At 41.1% G+C, this 20,744-nt stretch overlaps 1 long non-coding RNA gene across 1 annotated transcript; it reads left to right on the top strand.

Annotated features, from left to right (window-relative positions):
- The first annotated feature begins 1,111 nt into the window (after positions 1-1,111).
- On the top strand, positions 1,112-6,459 carry LOC127468599 (uncharacterized). Its single transcript, XR_007903603.1, has 5 exons — positions 1,112-1,200; positions 2,534-2,602; positions 3,959-4,038; positions 4,364-4,520; positions 6,263-6,459. It is a non-coding gene; the product is annotated as an uncharacterized LOC127468599 (long non-coding RNA).
- Positions 6,460-20,744: the final 14,285 nt, after the last annotated feature.

The raw sequence follows: 20,744 nt of genomic DNA on the forward strand, positions 1-20,744 counted from the left end.
ACCACTAATTAACACTTGTCATCTGCCACAGTCACAGGTAATTCCCACTCTGGCAGGTCTTTGCATGGATTCCCGTTATTCCTTTGACAACTGGGCCATGAAATCTAATTTTGCCAGGATGGAAAACGGTATCAGTGTTTGTGCCAGGTTTTGAAATGCATCACAATGAGCAGGGAAGTGTCTGCAGAGCTCTGGGAGCACAGAAGTGCTTCTCCCAGGACCAGGGGCATTGCTCTGACAAGCTGCAACAAGTAATTAATTACAAACAGCAAATTGGTCTCCCGGGGCAAGCTTGGAGGTCATAAAAAAAAAGCAAAAGAGAACCCAAACAACTTGTTGATAGTTAACTGCAGTGAGGTAATTAATGAGTGAATGCACAGAGACAGCAGAGAACAGTGCCTGACTTTCATCCTGTAAAATATTTATGATTAATGAAGTTATAGTGCTGTGAATGCACACTGAGCAATCCCTCTGTGACAAGTAGTCACTGGCTGAGGAACAGTCACAGTACCATGGAATATCCTGAGTTTAAAGGACCCCACAGGGATCATCAATCCAACCCCTGGCCCTGCACAGGACACCCTAATAATCCTACCAGGTGCCTGAGAACGTTGTGAAACTGCTTGTTCGTTCTGAAATGGGAATAAATTAAGAAGTTTTATGCACTTATGGCACCAACAGTGACATAGTAATTCAAGAAAAATACTTCCCATTTGCAAAGAGATGAGAATCATCTGTCTAAACCCACATATTTAGTATATTCTTTCATGGGACACCACAAACAGAACATGAAAAGGGTTTTCTCTTCCAGCTGACAGGTAAAGGGTCCATTCAGTCTGACAGTCCCCTCAGAAAAAAAACATTAATTACCACTTATAATCTGCCACACTCACAGGTAATTCCCACTTTGGCAGGTCTTTGCAGAAGTCCAAGCAATTACTGAGACAATTTCCACCCACTGGAGGGGATGTAATTCCTGCCCTTTGACATTTTTTCTTATCTTTTGAATAATTTTGCTTGTAGACAGGAATGGGAAGGGGGGAAGTAAGGAAACTGCATGCAAACAATAAATATGTCTCTTCAGTAGTCATGAACTGCACATTTTACATGTGCAGAGTTCTACCCCATGTGTGCTTTGAGGTGAAGGAACATCCTCATAGTTCACAGAGGAAATCACAAATCCATGGCATCTGCATTAAGGTTATGTTCAAACATTTTTTCTACTCCCATCCCTTCTCCCCCTTTCCATCTTAGATATCAACCATTTCCTCCACCTCGGGGCTTCGCTCTTCCTTCCCTGGTTGATTATTTCCACAACTTTCACCTTTCCCCGGCACTAACTCCATCATATTCCATAAAATAGCAATTTTCCACTTTATGTTGGAGCATTTGTTGGTGCTGAGGCCGTAGTACCACACACCCCCTGTATCTGCCAGTCACCAGCACTCCGTGCCTGCCTTGATTGATGTTCTTATATCTCTTGGAATTTGTCCTATCTCGCTCCCCCCTCTCTCCCCTTCTTTTTCAGGAGCTGCTGCTCTCCCATAAAACCAGTTTATATATCAATCAATGTTAGATGGGAATTTAGTGGTAACATCTGTGAGAAGTGCTCTGGTGTTCAGGGAATGGATAAAACTGCAGGAAAGTTTGGTGCTTCCTAAAGTCCCTAAATACTCATCCTATAAAACAAGATTTACAGTGTTGTATCCATGGCACGGAAGTGCTCAACTTACTCCATAATATTCTTGGAAGGCTTTGCCTTGTCTGCCCAGCTTGGATTTGTGAGTGTGTTTGTGTGTGCTAAACTTCTTTTTGCAGCTGTTTTTAGCTTTTTTTATCTGATTTTATTGTGCTGTAAACTTTTGGTGGAAAGCTGGGTAATTTCCCTCACCACAATGTGGTAAAAAACTTGTGGCTATAAAGTAAAAAAAAAAAAACAAAACATATATATATATGTAATGCTGTGTTTGCCTCCAGCCTTGTTTCATTTTGCCTCTGCCTCTGTGGCCTTGAAGGTGATGCTCATTTTGCAGAGGTGGCTTTTTAATTAAACTTCTTTTCTTCGTCAAACTCAGCTCTCAAGGATTTTCAGCTTCCGCTTGCTCAGAGTAGGAAAAGATTTTACTGAAAATCATAAAGTTCTGAAATTTCAGAATGACTTACTAACTACAGGATGCAAGTTTTTTAAAATGTATTTCGTAAATTCACCCAAAACTCTGAATATTTTCGAGAGATAATTAAGCTCAGCCTTAATGTTAAAGCAACTGGGTGAGAAGGAACAAACAGAAGGGACTTTTCCAAACTTCTGGCTACACTGAAATATAAAATTGACTCCTTTAAAACACTGAAAGTTGAAAAGGGCAGAAGAACCCACAGAGGAATAGCAGGAAAATTGTCTTATCCTCCATTTCATGTTTATTTTATGTGAGCTTTCTGTATCTGAATAAATTATATGGACTTTTACATCCTAAATGGCAGGACATGGATGATCAGTTCCTGTCTGCCTTTCAAATGTCCTAGTTTTTTCCTCCAGGTTTTGAGGATTTAACCTTGGAAGTGTCCACGAGAGGCCAAGGAAAATAATGAGTTAATTTAGATCTTGGTGAGTGGGCACTACTCAAACTTTATGAAAAAATACTGGTGATTTTTTTTTTTTTACCTCGAAAATTTGGACTTTTTGGGAATAACATCACTCAGAGTGTCAACTCATGATGATAATGATGATTATTATTATTTTCCTGAGCAGGGAATCTGCTCCATTCAGAAGACAAGGATTAAATTCTCTGTACAATAGATTTCCCTGCAATTTTTGCCTTTTCAGCTCAAAGTTTTCAAACAAACTTCAGGTAAAATGGGGAATATGGGTGAGAAATGTGGTGTCAACCTAAAAGAATGAGGTAGTGACACATTTAAGTCAAGCAAGAACTTGGCCTGGAAATGTAATTAATGTCTTTTTCATTGAGTGAATAATAATGAAAGAAAGGGTAAAAAAATACCTAAATACTGGAGTACTTGAAAAGAGAAAAAAAAATAAAGGAATTAAAGAAGAAAATACCATGACCACCAAAAAAATTCTGAGCAATCTGTAGGTAGTATTTAAGGGCTACTTGCAATGTGAGACATAGAAAAGGATGATTCTGCATTTAATATTAAACCATAATAATTTCAAATTATTCACAGAAAATATTAATGTGTGATTCAGTTTTCCTTAAATATCCGCTTTAATTGATTATGAAAAACAAAATGAACAAATCTTTGAGCAGTTTTTATGTAACAAATGCACGTTTTGATCACTTGAAATCTCGTTTTTCCCCTTTTTTGGTTCTGCTTCATTTGTGTATCCAACCAAGTTTCCAGGTGTGTGAGGCAACACAGAGAGGGGTAAAGAAAATTATTGATTACAAAGCTACCAAAAGACAGAACAAGTTAGGAGTGAAGTGAGCATTTTTCTACACAGGGAAAGTTTCTCAGGGGAGAACCTCCAGTTCTGTTCCAGGGTTACTGGGTTTAAATGTGTTTTTAATGAGCTCAGGGAAAGTGCTGAACAACAGGAGCAAAAATAGGCAGATTTGATGAAATTATTCAGATTTATTTGGCCAAAAAACAAGAAAAGATGTTGGAGGGATCTACAGGAACTAGGAGGATAAAAGATAAAATATGTAGGTGCATTATTAAGGTTAAAAAATAGTTAATGAGTGTGGAAAGGAAAAAAAAAATATTTGATGGCTCTGGGTACAAAACCCAACAAGGATTTTTTGCCTGTTTTAGTGCTGCTCAGAAAAACAAACCAAGGATTTCAGTAGTTTTGAATTCCAGGAAGGAATTAATACTTGAATTATTATGGGAGAACTTGTGAATTCAAGATTGGAGTTGTTTGAATCAGAAAGAAAGAGAATTTTAGTGCATCTGTGGTACAAAGAAGGGAAGTTGCTCAAACTTGTTGTGTTCCATATTTCAGGAGTCCAGGGAGAGCTGAGCTGGATTAGGATTGATTTAGGATGGACTCGTGCTGCAGCAATGGGAATGGAACAGATTTAGGTTGGAATCAGACTTGGAATTCTGGGGTCTGAAACCCACCCTTGAATCTAGAAGCACCAAATATCCTTGGAGTCACAGCCAGTCAGGGAAAAGCTCCCTTTTTCTCAGTTTTTTTGGCCTCTAATGCCTATTGCAGTTGTCCCAACATCCTGACTTGAGCAAGTGGATTCCACCTGCACTCCAGGGATTTTTGGAATATTGTCCATAAAATCACAGGAGGTTGGAAAAGACCCCTAAGGTTGAGCCCAACCATTAACTCAGCCCAAGTTCACCACTAACCCACGTCCCCCAGTGCCACATCCACCTGTTCTCTGATCTCCTCCAGGGATGGGCATTCCACTGCTCCAGTGCCTGACCAACCTTTCCAGGAAGACATTTTTCCTGATATCCAACCTAAACTTCCTCTGGAGCAACCTGAGAAACAGCTGGAAGAATATTGGATCAAGCCTCTCCATGAAGACACGTGGATATATCCGATGCAGGTATATATCTATTTCTTATCTAACTTTACATCATGCTTTTCCAAAAAAAAAAAAAAAAAAAAAACCACAAAACACCACCAAACTTTTTTTTTGATGGTAAAACAAAGAAACCACATTTCTTCAGCTATTCCTGCTCTTTAATCCAGGGATGGCAATCGATCTTGTGGTGGGATTGCTCCTCTAGTGAGCTGATAATAATGGATAAAGAGATAATGGACAAAGAGATGCTGTGATTCCTGAAGATTTCCTAACAACTCTTGTGGTCACTTGTTCCATGTGTTCTTGTTTACCTGATTTCTACACTTCACAACCAATAAGACCCATGTCTTGGTATTTTCCTGGCTCCTTTCTGCTGCTTCAGAGCTGTAATTTCTCCTGGTGCACTTAAAAAAATCGGCTTTTTCAAAAGCCATTCCTTGAAGTGAGAGGTGAGAAGTTGCTGTTTAAGAGCAGGTTTAAATTCCAAGTGAAAAATGCTTTACTGGTGCACAGCAACCTGAGATCTTGCAATACCTTCAGCTGCTATTTCAGTCTGTTCTCAAAGACTTTAGGCTTCATCCTGGAACATCCCTGGAGATTTGGGAAAGCAAATATAGCAAATGCCAGTCTGCTCTTTATAAATGTAGACTAGAAATGTGTTTCAAACCCAAAAGTTAAGCTGGCAGTATCAGGAAAAGCTCCATTTAACACACTCTGGGTGATTTTTTTTTTCAATGACAGCTCTTGATCAGATCATTTCACTATTAATTTTGACCTGGTTGGGTGAGTATTCTTTAATTTTGGTGAAAACTCTGTATGGTTTTACACATTCCATGACATCTTTCCTAAGGGTTGCAAGTATTATAAACACCTGATTTCTTTCTGGATAGTTTAGTGGCTTTATTAATTCAGAATCAGCTGATTTTAGAACAAGGCAAAGGGAATAAATACACACTCCAGTTTTTGCCACTGATTATATTCTCCTTGGCCTCTTGTCACCCTATTTCTCACCCATCAAATTTCAAGGACTTTAAAGCAATATATTAAAAACCCATGTAAATATGTGTAGAATTGTTCTGTGTTCCAGCAGATCCCTTTGGAAGACGAATCCACATGTAGGGCTCTGAATTTGGGCATTAAATCACCAGCTCCATATTGAGTTATGCAGTAAATTCGAGTCTTCCATCACCTTGGAGGATCTCAAAACTTACTGCAAACAATGAAATAATCACCATGAGTGGAGTTTCACGTGCCCCTTGCCCATCCCATCACTCAGATGTGAGTGAAAGCAGGACACAAAGAACTGATGGTCTTTCCCCTTGAGCTGCCTTTGCAAAGGGATTAATCTGATTTCTTTCATTGGATCTCTGAGTTCCACTCAAAGACATCCTGTGTTTGGAGAGGAATGTAAATCTGTGGAATAAATCTCATTCTGGTGTCTCCTCCCAGCAAAATCAACTCCCTGAGTTATATTTAGCAGAGGGAGATGCTGCTGAAGTAGGGAAACAAATCTGCCTGGGCTTTCAGTGGGGTTTGGTAATGATGAAAACCGATGCCTTGAATGCATTTTTGTTCTTGGTTTTGTGCTCTCTGGCTTTATAAACCCTTGAAAATTGCTATAAATACAACTGGGTACAATGCAGCATAAACAGAGGAAAGCATCAAACTGTCCTCTGTATTTCACAGTTCTATACATTTCATTGAAATGCTTGTTTAAAATATGGATTGCTCCTTGCATTTCTGTGATCTCCCAAACATGACAGACAGCAGAACAAGGGACTGTGAGGGATTGTCATTCAGGTCTGGAGTGTCACCAGTCTGAGAGAGAGGAGCCCAACGGGGTGAAAACAAACCTTCAGCTGCATAAAAAGAAGTAATGGAGTGAAGACAAATATTCAGCAGCATAAAAAGGAGTGTTTTGACCCCTTCATGTGTCAGTCATTCCTGCTGTCCGTGGTACAGGAACACACCTGACAAAAAGGCTGAGTTTTATTGTTCCTTTCAGGTGCCCCTAAATAACCTCTGTTGTTACAGCTGCCAAGACTCACCTGATAAAACATGTTTGGACTCTGTTAATCATCCTTTCTCTGGAGTCAGAGAAGTGAGGAGACAGTTCATCTTTTCTGAAGGGGAGAGAATAGAATTTAAAGCCTCTGAGTGTGTTGTGGGGTTGGGAAGCTGTTCCACACCCCGTTTGTGTGATATCCCAAATTACAGCATCACAGTAAAAGCTGAGTTGGAAGGGACCCAAAAAGGTCATGGAATAAGGGACAGATATTCTGGAATATTTGATAAACTGGGCAGTCTTCTGGAATTAAATGGGACATTCAGTCTAGAAAATAAAGGATATAACCCCCTCTGGACATGTAAGCCTATGTCTTGATCTTAAAGATAAAGGAGTTTCTTACCTTCTGTGGGCAGAGCTGTCCTGAGACCCCACTGAATACAGGGATTTTGAATACAGGCACAAATGAAAAATGTATTCAAATGATGGATTAAAACTTCCTCCCCCCATCTCCATCAAGGTTCCCTTTTGTCTCTCTGCTTATTTCCTGAAAGTTAAATAAAATTCTGTGTCCTGGTCTATGGGACAATTTGCCCTTTGAGGCCACTTCTCCTTGGTGGTTTTGACGTTCAAGGCAAGAACTGGACCTTTCTGAGGATTAAACACATCAACTGAATTAGATAAAGGTTTTATTAATCCTCTCAGGCAGGTTTCAGGAGCCCCTTCAATTGGCAGAAGAGATGAGGAGGAACAAGCTTTACCTGCAGGTGCAATTTCTGTGATTGGGATGAAGGAGGAAATAAATGACAACCTCTGGTTGTCCTCTGGCAGCACCAGCAAGGAGTGTTTGCATTTCCTCCATCAGGAAAGACTCAGGAGAAGGATATTTATTAAGTAATATCGACTTATCCCATAAAACCTTTTATTTTCCTTGAGAAACTTCTTTAATCTCACTTTAGTAATTGCATTATCTAATGCTGGAGCTGGTTTTCCTAGAAATTATAGTTGACATTTATTATGGATTTTAAATTGCATGTGTTGTTATTTCTCCAGATTTCCCTCCTGGCCACCTGCCTTTTTCTTTGATTCCACATATCTTTGTGAAATCTTAAAAAAACCTTCCCCAAAAAAATAATTCTGTAGGTAAGTGATGACAGTTATAAAAAAAATTACTTTGCTTTGGTTCCTGTCAATCCAGGAACACGTTGGATGGCTGACACCACCCTTAGATGTGTAAGTGGAATGGTGACATCCACATGGATTCTCCAAACCTTTAACCACAAACTGATTTCTCCTGTGGTGATTCCCAGTCATTTAAAACACACTTAGATGTGTTTAATTGTTTTTGGTTAAGAGCTGAAATTATAAACTCTTCTGACGCAAAATTTAATTTAATATTTTTGCTGAAAATGGCTTTTTTTTAAAAAAAAAAATGTCCCCCAAAATTATAATTAGATCCTACAAATGGCCTGAGAAAGGGACAACCCTGTGCTGAGTGAAAAATGAGAGGGAAAATCATTGGCCAAGCACAAATCAGTGTCCCAGGGGCTCGTGTTGGACTCACAGTGTCGTTCACAGCGACGTGTCCACTTTTCTCCCTGTGAAAGTTGCTACTGAGAGTATTTTAATCCTTTCTCCTCTGATCCCTGGGCACACACAAAGAGATTACTGCAGTCCTTTAAAAGACAGCTTTTCCTCTCACTTCCACGTGTTTTCTTTCCACTCTCATGTAAAAAAACCTACTATATTTTAGCAGGGATCAGACCAGTGTGGAAACACTCCATGGAATTCCCTTCCCTGAGCAAAGGGAGCTGTTTGAAACAGCTGATACTTTGATCTGACTTGCAGATGAGAGAGGGATAAACAGGCATTTCCCAGCATTTTGCCCACGTTCTTACTTGCAAGAATAAGGCATTGTGTGTAAACAGTGGATCTACTGCTTAGTGGATTATATTTGCATAAATAACAGAGAAAAATGACTGTTTATCTGGTTTCCTCCTCCCCTACTTCCACAAAGCCACACTGAATCTCAATGCATGCCTGATTTAAAAAAAAAATCAATAAATGTTATGGAGCAATTAAAATAATTAGAGTTATTGTTTTAAATAGGAGAAACACTTGTGAATATTGCCCAGGTATCCATAAATAACAATATGAAGTGAACAACGACCTGTTTTCCTGTATAATGCTCTGTTTGTTGTCCTGTATCTGCTGTTATAAATCATGCAGGATGTTCCTCCAGCTCCTCAGTTACTCAGAAGCAGCTTTTGCCAGGTCAGGAGTTCAGGAATGTACTGTTTGCCCAAAACATCTGGTTTACATGCTCACCTTCACCCCAGGTGAGCGATGGCACAGGGAGAGCATCATTATCTTTGGAACTGTGCTTGGTTATTTGTACAGGAGCCGTAGCCTTATTGAAAAAACATGAATATTGCCAACTGCAGGCAGTTGGAAGGGACGGAATGGCAAAAAAAAGAAGTGTTTGTGGAAATAAAAACTTAAAGAATGAATTCCAACAACTTTCTTTTGTGCAGGAGGTAGAGGAAGGTGAGGGATGGAGTGCAAAGGGTGAGACTGTTGCAGCAGAATAATCTGAGAGGCTGTAAAAGCAGAATTTGAAGGAAGGGAAAGGAAGGGAAGGACTTCTGTTGCAGAAACTTGTGGAAAATGGGGATATTTCAGCACAGGCACTCGTAGAAAAGAGAAATGTTTGCAGAGGGAAGGGGCAGATGGAACATTTCCAGCATGGTGCTGTGACAGGAGGAGATGTGAAGCTGCTGCCCCCACGGAGTGCATCCATGGGCAGTGGGAATTACTTGTAGGGAAGGGGTTATGGTGGGAGTAAGGCCAAAGGTTTGGAACTCTGAGAAACCTGCCTTAAAATGCATAAGTTTGTCTTTTGAGGACAGTTATTTCCCACAGATTTCTCTTGTCTCCAGTGTGAGCTGCTCTGCAGGAAAAGACCAAGCATTGTTATGTTGCAGTGGAACAGAAGAGCTACCACGTGTCAAAAAAGGTCTTTTGGTTTCCTTTTATGTTCACAGCAATGACAGTTTTGCCTTTTTGGGTTGGTGTGGCTGTTCAAGCTGATGTAGGGATGGGAATGTTGCTCTGACCCCAAATCAGGTTTCTTGGAAGTTTGCTATTCCCTACATGTGTTTTATCAACTGTGTCCAAAACCTTCCCCATATTTATATTCCTTTGTTCTGGTTTGTGTTGCCTCTGTGAGGCTTCTGTCACACAAGAGACCTAGCTCTGGGATGTCCAGGAAAACCTCTTTCATCTTGACTTGAAGAGAAAAGGATGGAAAAGAGCAGCAGGGCAGGAAGAAGCTTTGATTCAAAGCAAAGGTGAGGCTTCGCTTCCCAGTTGCTGAAATAATTAATTGCATTTATCTTTACAATCAGACCTTCAAATTTCATTTTGGCTCGAGCAAAACAACCCAGACTATCAGTACATGTTATCTTTTAAGTCTCATTTCTTGGCATCCTTGTATGTATTTATTCATTTCCTGAGATTTCACGACACAGCAGAGCAATGGAAAAAGTGCTCTTAATGGCAGCTTTCATGGAGCTTAATGTCTTTGTACTGAATTCAATTTAGGATTTACAACACTTCCAGCATTTTTCAACTAGGCTCTCATATTGTAGCAAACCTGTCCTTTTGGTAATACAGGTATTTCCCTTGTTAGCTTGAGCTTGTGGCTTTTATGTTTTGATGTAATGATTTGGTCTAAAGGCCAAAAATGCTGTTTTCAGGTTCCCCTTCAGTTGCTGACTGAGGAATAAATTTACTGGTGTGCAAAATGTAAAACAAGAATGTAATAGAAAAGGTTTGAATTCTCAGGAGTGGAGAAATGTGGCATTGCAGCCTTGTGCCTGATTTTCACAGGTCTCAGATGATGTGTGGTAAACTCTACATGGGGATAATGCAGAAAATGGGCACTTGGATTCTTTTTGTTCCAAATTTCTCAGGTTGTAAAATCCAAACTGCTTTTTACACAATATTTGTACCAGTCTCTGACTTGATATAAACAAGGAAAGGGAGGAAATGGGATCACTCAGGTTCGAACAGGAGGCTCTGCTGAAGTTCCCAATTATTAAATGAACACAAAGATATAGGAAGAATATCTTGAAATCTGCAGTGTATGCATTACATGTGCTATAGAGTATTTCCTTCAATATTCCAACTGCACCTTTCAGGAGTTGACTTGAAGATGACAATTCATCTACAAAATTTAGGGGAAAAAAATCAGAAGAACATAAACCAGGAGAAGTTCATAATTTGGCAAAGAGGAAAAGTTCAGGTTTAGAAAGAATAAATCTCACTTTTTCTCCATTTCCCCCCCAAATATCACTTACTCTTCAATAAACAAAAACTAGACTATGAAAGCCTGTTTGCCTGGTGAATAATTTCAGTATTAAAGTGTAACTGTGTTTCCAATTAATTCTTATTCCATGACTAGAAAAATCTTGTGGACTGATTCTCATGGGAATTTTCTCAGAGTTCCAGTCTCCAGGATCCTTTATCATGGATTTCTCTCCACTCTTCAGCAGCAGCTGGGTTGCAGTGAGTCAATGTGTTGACAGTTGGATGGGTGTGGGCAGCAGGAATTGCAGGAACTGGGATGTGGGACAGACAGACTGGATGTGAAAACACACACATCAAAACCAGGGCTGGGAAGGGACTACAGAACTTCACAGTTGCTCCTCACAGACCAAAACACAGATTTTACACCAAACTTCACAAATGTACCAGCTGGCACATCGCTGCAGAAACAAAGATTCCCACCAGGAGAGGTTTAATTTGGATATTAGGAACAATTTCTTCCTGGAAAGGGTTGTCCAGCCCTGGAGGGGGCTGCCCAGGGCAGGGGTGGAGTCCCCATCCCTGGAGGGATCTAAAAGCCATGTGGATGTGGCCATTTGGGGACATGAGTTAGTGGTGGCCTTGGCAGTGCTGGGTTAAGGGTTGAATTGATGACCTTCGAGGGCTTTTCCAACCTAAACCCTTCATTTTTTGATATATAATGACACTGGGTAGACATCAGTCATTGGTAAAATCTCTTTTTGGCAGCTGGGTCTTCTGGTGAGGGCATAAATCAAGAATAGAAACTTAAACACTTGAATAAAATGCTTTTCCAAAGGACCTTTTGGAAATTTAATCCTCAGTCTGGGTACAGTGAAGGTTTTGTAGGTGGGAGCAGAACCAGGCTGGAAGCAACCACTTATTTTGAACTGGTGGCTTCAACTCAACCAGTTATTTTGAACTGTGAGTGATGAACAATTCTGGAAATAACCTCTTTCTAAAGTTTCTAAAGCAGTGTGTGAATCCAGGATGCAGCAGAGATTGTGGGGGATTTTTTGAGTGTTTATTTTTTTTTGTTTTGTTTTGTTTTTTCCAGAAATTTCTACCCATACATTTGAGGACAAAACTACACCTCTGGGCACTTCAGGTACAATGCATAGAAACAATTAATTTTTTAATGGGAAATAACATGAGTAATGCATCATTACTGATTACCCCAGGAAGAGTTTATGGCACTTTCAATTTTAGCCATTAATAAACAGGCTGATCATTAACATTCATTTCCGAGGAGTGCATTGGATATCCTATTATTGAGTTATTATTGCATTATATTATTGAGTTGTTATTCTGAACACACAGCCTGCTAAATGTGGTATTTAATTGTAAATTACTGCTTCATTGCTCCATGCTCTAAAACCACAGGACGATATTTCACAGTTTTAGTGGTTTACATCTTAAACTTTGGGGTTTGTCACCACCTATTTGTGAAAACTTTCTTTTGTTAGGAGTTGGGTTGCTGTTCGTTGCTTCTCTCTAAATCATGATGAAACCTGTATGAGCTAAAAAATGGGAGGGTGAGACTTTAATTCTTCTTGAAATGATGTGTAATGCTTGGAAGAATCACTTGTACCAGGAGCCTTCGTGCATGTTCCCAGAATGGTTTTTTTATATAGGAAAAGTGAGGAATTTAAGAGCCGTTTCAATCCAGCTTTTTGTGGAATGGCAAACTGATTATCTCTTGATTGCTAAAAGCACGATTTTAACCTGCTGAACAAATCTACTGTTAATATTTTACTGCTTATATAAATGTATATCACCTTATAAATGAGGAATTTCCATTTAGGATCACGTTAATGGAAAAGTTCAGCTTCACAGTCAACAGGATGATAAAAGTCACGGGGTTTCAGACTTTGGTTCATTTGGGTGTTTGTAAAACTCAGTGACTGGGCCCCAGAATGACAACAGAGCCCCTGGAACATTAGCTGCACTTTTGATCTTTGCAGTCTATGAAAAGAGGAAATTTAGTGTGGGGAGATATTAAATTTCTGAGCTTAAATATTGGGTTTGCATCTGCATAAGGGAATATAAAATTCAATCTGCCATCTGAAGGCCAGGGCTCTGAGCAGCTGGTGAAATCATTCTGAGGTGGATGTTGTTCAGCTGGGGGTGTGGAAGGAGTTTGTCCTCTTGGACCAGTTCTTGGCTCTTGAGAGGAGTCTGGGTCACCAAACCACACATCAGCTCTGGGTCTTTGTCTTGGCTTTCATTCCAGCTGGGAAGGATGTCTGTGGAAAGGGAATTTAGGGATTTATATGGGAAGCTGGTGTGATGGGTGAGTCAGCCTAACACAAACTGTCTTGTCAAGGTTAGAGAATCATGGGATGGTTTGGGTTAGAAGGACCTTAAAATGCATCTCATTCCATCCCTGCCATGGGCAGGGACACCTTCCACTAGCCCAGGTTGCTCCAGCCTGGCCTTGGACACTTCCAGGGATGGGGCAGCCACAGCTTCTCTGGGCAACCTGGGCCAGGGCCTCCCCACCCTCCCAGCCAGGAATTCCTTCCCAGTATCCCACCTAACCCTGCCCTCTGGGAGTGGGAAAGGTCTAGGAAGTTGATACAGCTGATACATAGATTTCATCCAAAGAATACTCTTGGGAGTGAAGATCCCAGGAGAAAGAATCCTGGGATCAGCAGGGAGAAGGAGGAGCAGTTTGTGGAGCTCAGACCTGTATAATCCTCACTTTTTGCTCCTGCCTTCAGTGGTTACAGAGCTGAGGGCACTGGAGGAGCAGGAAGGAATGAAGAGGAAGGGGAGAAGGAGATGGTTCTGGTCATAAAAGTTGCAGGAGAGGCACAACTTGTTTTATTGATGTAAAATTCTCTGGGGGCCTCAGTGACTTCAGTTCTTAAGACAAAATCTTGGAGATGTTTCAGAAAGGGATATTCTTCTACATGAAGTTATCTGTCTGTGGAGTGCTAAATATAGATTTCCTCTCTGGTGATTTCTTTAACTTTGAGCTTTCTGGCTTTGGTAAATGATGCTTGAAGCTCCTGTTTTCTGCACCACCTCCATGGAAGGTCTGTTACTTAAAAACTTGGGATGACGAGAACAAGAAATATTTTTCTTGGATTTCCCTTTTTGCAGGAGAGGTTGTTCCTGCTGTTCTGCCACTTCAGGATCTGTTTCCCCGGGAACACAGACATGGAAAAAATCTGCTGACATGGCTCTGCAAGGGAACCAGACTGTTATTGCAAAGGTGTCAGTGTTGTGAGACTTTATTGGAAATCTGGGAAGATTTGTGCTGTCCCTGGCAAAGGCCTGTCCCAGGTGGTACGAGGTGGCCCTGAGGTAGAGGGGGAAAACAGAGTACCCAAAAGATGTTCAGAGCATCTCCTGAAGGATTTTCTGCCTTTCTCCAAACACCACAATATTTTAGGATGTAGTTTAAGACATAGGACAACTCTGCTTTTCCCCTCCAGACAAACTGAGCTCCTTCTTCCCAAGGTAAGAAGCCCCTTGTTTGGGTATTTTGTACATAATAAATGCCCCTATATGCCAATGACAACACCACAAATGGATTAGTGATGCATAAAAGGTTGTTCCTGGCAGTGCAGTGGCACTCACAGAAGCTCCTTCTCTTTTCAGGAGCCTCAATTACTTTTCTGAAGCCACTGGGACATCACAATGATAATTCTGCCTTTCAAGAAACCTCTCTTCAAGCTTCCCACTGATGGAAACCCTATGTTGCTGAAAGGTGGCAATTAATCCTTAAACAAAGACAGATTGCTTGTCATAGGTTCCTGCTGGCCCAGTCACACCAGAGCCATTTCTGGCTGCTCAAATCTGACTTTCTGATGTTATTGTCTCCCCCCATCTCATAAACATCTGACAGACATTTTCTTCCAAATAGGAATTTCTCTTTCATTTTGCCATTATGGCAGCTCGAGGAGGTGTTTTTCATTTCATAACAACATCCCTGAGGGCAAAGAGCTGATAGAGAGACTAAATTCCCTAAAGCAATTTCCTTTGCTATCCAAACCCTCTCCTCCTCTATTGGTGCAATCAGAAGTGGGAGATGGATAAAAGCTACTTGGTTACAAGTTCATCTCCTGTCAGTGCAGGAGTTGTTCTCTGCAGTTTATTTCCAGTGTTTTGACCAATCTGTTATTTCAAAGTTTATTGTATCTGTCTGTTCAGAGATAGAAGTTTCTCCTCTTAGTCAGCCTAAATTATCATCTTCCTTTTTTCATCCTTTTTTTTCCCCCTTCCTCTCATTTCTATTTTCTTGCAGCTGGAAATTACAGAAGCTCACACCTTTAATACTGACAGGAAAGAAGTTTTTTTTCCTGGAACGATAACAAATTGGGGAAGTCTCATGTAAAGCTTTATTTCTGTATCTTAAGATAAATCTGGGTATGAGACATAAAAGCTGCTGGAGAAAAGAGCAGACTTAGGATCCTGGTGTCTCTGGAATCGTTCTAAGACACCACCTCTAGCTGAGCAACGTGTAACAAATTAATTTGACAACTGTTGGCTTCTCCATGGGTTTTGTAGGGTTCTTTTTGGTGTTGTGTGTGATGAACATTTGCTGTCCACTGCTGGCTTTAGCAAATCTAACAATCCACTGGAAAAGCAAGAAGTGGAGGAGAGTTTTAGGCAATTTTTTCTCCTTTCCCTGTCATTCCCAGTGTTGGTAGCTGGGATTCCTGACAGATTCTTGTCAGGAAAAGGAATCAACAGTGCTGCCTCTGGAAGAAGGAGTTGTAGGACTTTTCCCCAGCCATGAGCCTTCAGCTGAGTCCCTTTTTGGAGCTGCATCCCGAGGTGCTGGTCCCTGGGAGGGAAGGGCAGGGGACAGAGCAGTCTTGGCACATTGAGAAGCCAAACTTTCTGCACGGACAGCAGTGCTGTGGAAAAGTGGCTGCTTTGGGAGGTAGGAAGAGGTTAAATAAGCACTGAGAGAGGGAGGAAGAAGAAATCAAAGCACAGAAAGAAAATCTTGCTCTATCTGCTTCAGCCCTTTGGTGTAGAGTTGCTGGCTCTGCTTGGCCTGCCCCCTTTTTTCCCCAGTCTATTCATAGGGATGTATTTAACACTTCTGCTTGCTTTAAAAACCAAAAGTACACCAAGGCTAAATATAAGCATCTCTCCAGCTCTTTGTTCTCTCTCACAAAGGCTGTAGCTAAGTCTTCACTCCCTTGCACCTTGAGATCCTAATTACACATGTCAGATGAGGTGTGGGCTGCTACCACCAACATCAGAGGAGGATTGGCTTTGATGTCTTACACCTTCCCTCCACCGACTGAAATCACTGCCAGAGGTGCAAGACAGACTAATACCTCCCTGTTTATCTCACTGCAAAGCTTTCTGATTAAAATATTTGAGTGAAACAGTGCACTGGTGATACACTCCTCGATTTTTAACGTGCTGCTTTTATAAAGTTTATAAAGGCAAGTTGATCAATCATTGCTGTGCCAATTCCCCTCTCACATGGTCAGATGGGGACATGCAGCCTGGGCTTAAAGGCAATTTGAAATTTTAGTTCAATAATATTTGTGATAAAGCTTTTTATTCTCATGGAAGAGAAAACTTTATACTTAAGGTAAGTTTAACATATTTTTTTCATCAGTTAAGCCAATGTATTTTCCATCAAATTTCTGCAATTATCTCTCTCTAGTCCCTGAAAAGAGCTTGTGGTGAGATGGGGGTCAGCCTCTTCTCCCAGGGAACTGGTGGCTGGACAAGGGGAAGTGGCCTCAAGTTGTACCAGGGGAAATTCAGGTTGGATATCAGGGAAAATTTCTTCACTGAAAGAGTGGCTAACCATTGGAACAGGCTGCCCAGGGAAGGGGGGGGGAGTCACCATCCCTGGGAGTCTTCAAACAACAATTAGAAGTGGTAGTTTGTGATGTGGTTTAGTGAGCAGGGTGGTATTTGGTCAAAGCCTGGACTTGATGATCTCAGAGGTCTTTTCCAATCTTAATTTTATTGAATCTATGACTATGACCTCTGTACTGTGATAACTGCACAGTTGCAATCATCCTGTTGCACCCCATGGCACGGTGTGTTTGCTGATGTTCAGCACTCCAGAGCACACTGAAATTCCCTCTCACTCTGCTTTGTCCTTCCCTGGGCCTCTTTCCCCTAATTTCAGTCTTTAATGTGTAATCAGGATCCCATTTCCATGGAGGCTCTCTCATGGACCTGTTTGTGGTGATTAAAGCTCAGCAAGTCCAAGAACCTTGAGACTTAGTTCTCTGAGAGGAACCTTTCATTTAAAATCCCTTAAGGCCCTTCTGCTCTTCTGTGGAAATAATAAATAATAACAGAGATCCTTACAGATAAGTTATTTTTCATTTACACAGAACCTGCAGTACTACAGGATAGTAAAATATGCCACTATAGGGACAAACCCCTTTGTGCCTTGATAAAACATCAGGGTCATCCATGTGGGATACATTTATTGGGCACTGGGGATAAACCCTGGAATGTGTCTTATAAGGAAATGTGTCTTGTAGTAAACAGGTTTCAAATAGTTGTTACAGAGCTGCCACGATTTCAGCTTTGAGCAAGGAATGCTGTAAATATCAATTGCTGTTATAAAAAGCAGTAATTGTGATTTCCAGGAGTTTTACTTTCCTATTTTATCCTGCTGCTTGTATCCCACCAAGAGCTGTAGCAATATAAAAATACATGGATTCATTCAAATGCTCACTAATACACTGTTTAATTCAAATTGTTCTTAAATAGCTTCCTAAATTCTATTTCATTTTGTTATTTTGGGATTTATTGCTGCTTTAGTTCATAAAGCTGCTGGATTCCAAAATCTGAATTACAGTCCCTCTACAGTTTTGTTTTTTTTTTTTTTATACAAGAAGTTGTACACAAGTATTCTTGATTACTTTCCTTTAGTTCCTCGTGAAATAATAAAGTAACAGCTTTTTATGCCCTATTTAAAATTTGAGTGCCAGCCAAACTCTGTTTTAGCCTCCATTTCAAGTGAGTTTGCTCATCATGCATTCCCACCACACCATAAACCTCCCCTCACTGTCTTTGCTGATCACTCCAGAGATTCTCAGCTTGGGAAATTATTGGTCATGCTTCCCTAACTCTGCTTCCCCCAAGAATGTAACCCTTAGGAAATTCATACCTTGAGCTCCTATTCCCTGATTTCCAGAGATGTCTAAGATTCCAGGAGCAGATGGTGTAATTTGGAAGGTCACCACTCAAGGAGTCTGGAAAACTTCAAGTGAATGTTTCCATTCTCTACAACCTCACTGATTTTTGAGTCTGGTAAATTTACTTGGTTGATCTTAAGCTCGTTTTCTCTCTGAATGGTCCTCTGAGTTTTCAAAGAAAGCCCTAAAAGGACAAGATTTAGTTTTAAGTCCTAATAATTAAGATTCCTGTTGATGTAAAAGGACCCTTCACCCTTTTTGGGGCTCCTCATGATGCCAATGTTTGCTCTTCTGGCAACGTTCAGCCAAAGCTGTGCAATGTAGTGTCTCCAGTTTGAGTCACACGAGGTAAAAATAAGGCTGAGTGACTCTGAAATCAAAATCTGTCTGTGATGGTTCAAAGGGTGGGGAGAAAACTGCAGAACTCAAAGTCACCCTGTTCAAAACTGCTGCATGACTGGCAAAACACGTTCTCCCCCCACCATCCTCTCTCATGATGAATTTCTGAGAAATTAAAAGCAAACAAATAAATTGAAAACTAAAATGCACCTCCACACATACAATTTTTTTGTTGTTGTTGTTGTTATATTCCCTAATCAGCCATGGGCTGCTGTTGCAAATGGAAAACTCGGATTATTGCTGCAAAAAAAATCTCTGCAGAGAAAACAGCAAGTTGTTGAGATCCAAGAAACGGTGCTTAACTGGGGCTGTAAAATGAAAAGACAGTCAGCAGTGGGGAGAACATCATTGTGAGCTGGGTTATTATGCTCATATTTGAACATTAGCAAGCCTTCAGATGCAAGATGTGATTTCTAAACACCTCCATAAGCCTGTGCTCTTAAAACTGGATTCACTTTTAGGAGGCTCTGCAATGTTTCCATCCCCAGACTCACTCGGTCTTCTTCATCCTTTCCCTACTTCTCTCTTATTATGGTTAAATATTATTAAGAGTTTTATTCACAACATCTCTTTTTTTTCCTCCTGTGTCTTCTGAGATGCTTCCATATGAAAAATGGCCTAAATTTTAATATTGTGGTTGGTATTTTGTAGGATATTGTTCCGCATTGTGTAATATGTAGTTGGTGTATATTTTGTCTTGTTTCCAAAGTCTGTCTTTTAAAGAGCAGCTCAAAAATTTGTCGTTTGGCTCTTGCAATAAAGCTGAATAGATATGAAAATACTCCTACTGATGTCTCTAGCAGTACTTTTAACAATCTTCCTTGATTCTCCAACTTTCAAGGTCAGTTCACTCCTTATCTATTGAACCAAACTTTGTGGAGCTGCTCTGAACAGAGCAGCGATTTGGGATTTTGGTTGATTTTCTCTTTGTTCCAGAACAGTTTTGCCCGGGCTTTAAACCCACCTGAGGATAAGAAATCTATTCTAAGCCACGCCAAGGACAGAATCTCCTCTGCTTGTGCTGCAGGGAGAGGGTTAAAATGCTCTTTGTGCAGTGGGTTTGCTGTGACTCACAGTTCCCACCGACGCAGGTTTGCAGTGCCTGGTACAACTCTTTCTCTTGCTTCCGTTGGTTTCATCCTTTCCCTTTTGTGTTTTGTGTTTGAAGGGAAGGTCACAGAGCCTCTCATCTATGTGGGCTCCCAGCAGAGCAGGAGGGAGCCGAGTGAGAGCCCGGGCTGAGCCGTGCGGGGGGACGGAGGACGCGGGCAGGGAAGTTCTAACAGGAACAAAGAAAGCTGGAAGGACCCAGAGGTTTAAGCCACAACCCTTTGGAAGCAAGAGGTCAGCCAAAGGTTTAAAATTGTATATAGTTTTCTCCTGGCTTTGATGGAAAGTTCTTTTCAAGCCCAGCTGGAAGAAAGGATTCAAAGCGATGGGAGGGTTTGCAGGAGCACTGATTTTTCTGCCTTATCATCAGTATTGCACACTTTGCAATACCTGAAGTCTTTTACTTTGCAATATCTGAAGTCTTTTACTTTGCTCCTCAGAAGTCTGGGGAGAGAGGAGTAAATTATTCCCTACAATGACAAATTGACTGTGTGAGCAAAGTGCACACACAGGAAATTAATTATAGCAACTTCACCTCCGAAGATTTCCTCCTTCCTTCCTCCGCACAAAGAGAGGCTGTGCAAATGTTGCCTCTCAGAGCTCCCAGCACTGTCAGGCCTCCCTTTGTGCAGCTCCACACTGTGCTTTGAACACAGGGATGTGGGGAGGTGACACTCCCTTTGAGCTGAGAATGTCTCCACAACACCCAGGGCTGAGGGGACCGGCAGCGACTGGAATTTTTATAAGTAACACGACGTTGGTGAAACACATCAAATATCTCCTCTTCTCATTTAAAAATTCAAATCATAGAACCATGAGATGGTTTGGGTTGGAAGGACCTTAAAGCTCATCCAGTCCCACCCCCTGCCATGGGCAGGGACACCTTCCACTAGTCCAGGTTTCTCCAACCTGGCCTTGGACACTCCCAGGGATGGGGCAGCCACAGCTTCTCTGGGCAACCTGGGCCAGGGCCTCCCCACTCTCCCAGGGAACAATTCCTTCCTAATATCCAACCTAACCCTCTCCTCTGTCATTTTGAAGCCATTCCCCCTTGTTCTGTCATGTACAAAAAACATCTCAGGACTCTTTGCACAAAAGCCTCTGCTTTGGCAATTTCCATTTCTTTACCTCTTCTCCTTTATTTTTTTTGGCAGCAGAGTTGCAAAAGGGTGATACTCTGACATTCTGTAAAGGACAGCAATCTGATTTTTTTCTGGTCCAGAATTAATTTGGGTTTCAAAC

Source organism: Manacus candei, unplaced genomic scaffold (genome assembly GCF_025592945.1).
Source record: "Manacus candei isolate 608988 ecotype Guabito, Panama unplaced genomic scaffold, ASM2559294v1 h1tg000015l, whole genome shotgun sequence".
NCBI lineage: Eukaryota > Metazoa > Chordata > Aves > Passeriformes > Pipridae > Manacus > Manacus candei.